General features: G+C 36.3%; 1 long non-coding RNA gene across 2 annotated transcripts; it reads right to left on the reverse strand.

Moving 5' to 3' along the window:
* Nucleotides 1-276: 276 nt before the first annotated feature.
* Nucleotides 277-3431, reverse strand: LOC110781111 (uncharacterized). Of its 2 annotated transcripts, none has more exons than XR_008923139.1 (3): nt 3039-3431; nt 1935-2499; nt 277-1603 (listed from the first exon to the last, which is right to left on the reverse strand). It is a non-coding gene; the product is annotated as an uncharacterized lncRNA (long non-coding RNA). The 2 variants fall into 2 exon arrangements; XR_008923140.1 differs by having other exon boundaries at nt 277-743; nt 3039-3430.
* Between the last annotated feature and the right edge of the window lie 1249 nt (nt 3432-4680).

A 4680-nucleotide genomic window follows, 5' to 3' on the forward strand; every position in this document is an offset into this window, starting at 1 on the left:
TAGAACGGTTACCGTACATAACCGTCTCCTATACTCTATAATAAAGTGCGCCTTCCGTACATAACCATCCTCTATTCTTCCTGTTAAATATTGAGATACAGAACATCTTCCGTACATAGGCGTACTATATACTTCCCGTTTAAATTAAGATAGAAAGCAGTTTTCTTAGACAACCGTTCTATATTCTACCCCTTTTTTTTTAGGGATATTACGATTCTAAGTCCTATATGTAAACCAGATTTAAATAGATAAAATAAAAATGATATCCACACGATCTTTCCAAAAATACTTTCATTCAATAACAACATAATAGTGTTCATTCAATAACAAAATCTTATTATTCATTGATAAAATATAAACGATCTACACTAAGGTACGGCAAAAACAAAATCCAATATAAATAAAAAAAATATTCAAGAGCTGAAGCTTCTGTAGCAGCAGCAACGTACTGGGGATTGCAGCAGCAACTAGGGATGGTGTAGCAAAAACAATGGCAGCTTCTGCAGCAAGAACAAGGACCATATTGTTGGAATTGTCTACTGGTGGTAGACTTGGCAGTTCATCTGCCGGACTGAACTGAGGTAACCATCTCCCTGAGCTAGCTTAAGTCACACTAGATCATCGTCATCATAATCTTCATCTTCATCGTTATTTGATTGGTGATATTCGATAACGTATGAGATCCACCTCTCCCTTAGCTCGTCAATCGTAGTTTGAGAATACGTGGGAGCTTTGTTAAAATACTACAATACAAGTTAAAATGTAAGAGTACTAAATGAACATGATAGCAAGAAGAAATAGTATTTAACAAAGAACATGCGGCAAGCAATACAAAAACAGCAACAGGATTGCAGGGAGGTGCAGACAGAAGTCCAGACAAACAACATCACGGGTTATCTCTTAAGGATTTAAGTCTCAAATTGCCAGTATTTTTTCGTGTTAAGACTGTTGACTATACGATTAAACCTAGCTATCATGATTGCTGAAATAGTGACATGAATTAGTATCAAGCAGGCTGCTTATGGAACAAGTACAGGGATTTGATGTCTCAAACCTGTCAGATTTATCAGAAAAAACTAAGAGGTGATAGCAAAGCTAGCCCACATAACAACTTTATAATACCCATCAAACTATCAAAGAAAATGTAAATTACATCACATTGCTTTACCTTTCAATTTTCAATCAACTATCTATTTAAGATCAATTTCCAAACATTGCTTTCATTTTCAAGACTTTTTTTAAGGAGAAGACGAGAAAATATAAGTAGGTTTTAATAAAAAGCTCTTAGATCAAAGTATTACATAGTCATCATAATCCAACCTGAAGAACTAACACTAAGTAAAAGATTAGACAGATGTGAGTCTAAATCATACTCACTAACAATTAGATGAGATAAGACTTCAAGACGGAAAGAAAGGAGAAACAATCTTCCCTGGTTTAGATGAGACAGAAAATGACAGTGAGTGGGATGGAGTTATTGGTTTGCAGCTTGACCGAATTGCAATATCAACAAAAGATAGATGCATCATGTTTTCAAATCCATGTTTACTTCATTATAGTTACTTTTCTCTCTTCAAACTCTACTCAATGTTGGTTATCATCTCTGAAAGGAAGAATGAAACCCACAAAATCAATTTCCAAACAATCATACTCCCTTTACTTCATAATGACCATCCTACTATCTGTTTTGGTCTGTCTAACATTAACATGCACATCCATTTTCGCTCAGAAGTTAAGCATATATAGTTCACTGAACTCTCAACTGTTAGCCTAATTAAATTTATCTTTTGCTATCATGCTTGTTTTCCTCGAACAGGAAGTAAAAAACAATGCAGTAAATGTCATTCCCCATAAAATTGCAGAAATGTTTTAAGGGGCTTAAGTTGTACAAGCAAAATTTTCCAATGGAACTATAGAAGTAGCAGAGGACTCACCATCGACATCATCCCTGCCTCGCAATTGTTGAAGAACCCTTTTGGCCTCATTCATTCTTCCTTTACTAACAAGCCAACGAGGAGACTCGGGCAAGAAGAATACAGTTAATATATAGTGAATACTGGATGAAACTAAAATAACCCCAAGTATCAATCTCCAACTAGGTTTTCCTATTAGTGACATTCCAAAAACCATACAGTTCGCGGCAAACATTCCACCAGAACCAGTGAACTGAGGAAGTGTGTTCAATGAACCCCTTATTTCAGTTGGAGCTGTCTCTGGTATATAAAGAGGAACAAGAGTGACTACTACCAATTTCCGCAACCATCCAATAGAAGGTGAAAGAGTATAACATAATTATTAGGAGACCCCAAAATTATTTAGGAACTAACAAAGTAACAGAGAGATGAGATAATCATCATAGGGCGACGACCAACACGATCTGAAATCGGTCCGCAACATGTTGTGATCAGAGTTGCTCCAACTAGTGCCATAGTCACAATTAAGCCTTCCAAAGTTGGTGCACTCTGCAAGTTGAATTCTTTCTTGATATATAAAACAGCCCTAAAGGAAACAAACCCACAAAAGTCTTCAGTAAACTAATTAATCAAGTTTAAACACAAATTGCAGAGAACAATTGGAAACTAAGAAGTACTCGTCACTTTTTACAAAATCAAATAACCTTGGACGAAATTATGGTTTCATAACATAGAAATCAGAAAATGAAAATTAACTTAAATGACTTACCTACCTTAAATTTACAATTTCAGATATACAAGTAGCGAATAACCCATAGAAAAAATCCTAATGGAACCACAAACTTGCGGAATTTATATCAAACCTAGATGATTTCCAACAAAAAAAAACATAATTAAATAAACAACAATCTGTCAACGAAATTTGTTTTGAGGGAACGAAAACCTAATTATCACACTGCACCATTGTTAAAATTCAAGTGGCACAAAAATTCAAAGCGTTCGAAATTTTTATTTCTACAATCATCCAATATTCAAATTCAATTCCAAAGAGAAGGTAATTGAACAAAAAATGACCTTTACAAATCGAGTATAGTAAGGAAAAACAGAAGAGGCCGGTGAACATACAAAGGAGAGAGAAGGAGAGGGGAGCCAAAGAACAAAGATCTAGCTCCGGCCATTCGATGCTGTGTGATTCAATTTTTGCGCAAAACCCTAAAAGTCGCCGAAAAGCGCTAGACGAATTGGGGATTTTGAGTAGAGGGAGAGGGAGAGGGGGGCCAACGAACAATAATGCGGTACAGTAGTGCGGCGGTGATCTGGTGGTGCAGCGGTGATCTGGTAGTGGTGCGTGATTATGGTCTAAGTTTTCCAGGAGATTGGATTCTGGGGTTTTGTTAGAAAGGATAGGGTAGAATGTTAAGGTTTTGGTTTTGCACTTTTGCTTGAGATTTTGGTTTGCGCGAGGTTTTTGATTTTACGGTTTGATTTATTTAGTCTGCTGCTGCATTAGTTTTTTTTTTTTTTTAATGAGAATATAGTACGCCTGTATCAAAGATTTAAAACACAGCTTTATATGTTTTTGATTCTTACTCCTACTACACATGTATATATTAAATAAAATTATTCTTTATTATGGTAAAAAATATGAAACGGTTAAGTGTCGTAACCGTTCTCTATTCTTTCTCCCATAGAACTGTTATTAGAGAAAACCGTACTCTATTATCCTATGAAACGCTTAACACACTTAAGCGTACTCTTTTTAGCGTTACTTATTCCAACTTTTGTAGTAGTGTATATATTCAATTTGCAGAAGCAAACTTGATTGAAATCACACATTGAATTCGACCCAGGGCTTGTTGTCAGCTATTTAAGGGCACTAACGATTGATGCTAGTAGTTCTTCTCAACTTGAATTTTATAATAGGTATATTAATATATTTAGATTTAAAAGAGACTTGGACATTATCCTAGTTGAGTCACTTGAGTGCTAGGATTTAGGTTACCAAGAATTTGACATATATATTTCTGTGCGCTTTGAACTTTAAGATCTTCACTGCTTTAAGATCTTCACATGCTCCAACTTACGCCTTTATCAATGAAATAATCCAACCACTAACAATGGGTAACATTGTCTCCCCTCTTTATCAGAATTCGAATCACATCACGGCCAAAACACCCAACAATTTCTTCTCTAGCAGTAAGATATCCTCATTCCATAGTGGGTCAACAACAGAACATCCAAACAAAGAAAACTACCCAAAATATTCACATCTTAGAAAGTAATGGTACAATTATGAAAACCTTAATACTTTTACAACAAAATTTGAATGAAAATCAATCGACATCGATAATACAAAATATGACTATCGCACTTAGGTCCATAGTAGACCCGCGTTGGTCTACAGGTTTGTAGAACCACGTTGGTCTAACTTAAGGCACTATTATGTGCTTAGAACCATCTCCTTTGCCTTCGAAAGGATAATTCAGCCTACTTTCTGAAAAAACCGGAGTTGTCGAGTCGATGCTATACCAGGACCTTTGAGCTGGGGCGTTTTTCAAAACCGACAAAGTTAGAGGTCCGAGCGCTTACCACATACCCCATGGGTCCCTTAAGGCCCTATTAGGTGCTTAGAACCATCTCCTTTGCCTCCTAAAGACTAATTCAGCCCACTTTCTGAAAAACACGAGTTGTCGAGTCGATGCCATACCGGGAACCTTTGAGCCTGGGCGTTTTTCGAAACCGTCAAATTTAGAGGTCCGAGCGCTTA

The sequence above is a fragment of the Spinacia oleracea genome, chromosome 6 (genome assembly GCF_020520425.1).
Source record: "Spinacia oleracea cultivar Varoflay chromosome 6, BTI_SOV_V1, whole genome shotgun sequence".
Lineage (NCBI taxonomy): Eukaryota > Viridiplantae > Streptophyta > Magnoliopsida > Caryophyllales > Amaranthaceae > Spinacia > Spinacia oleracea.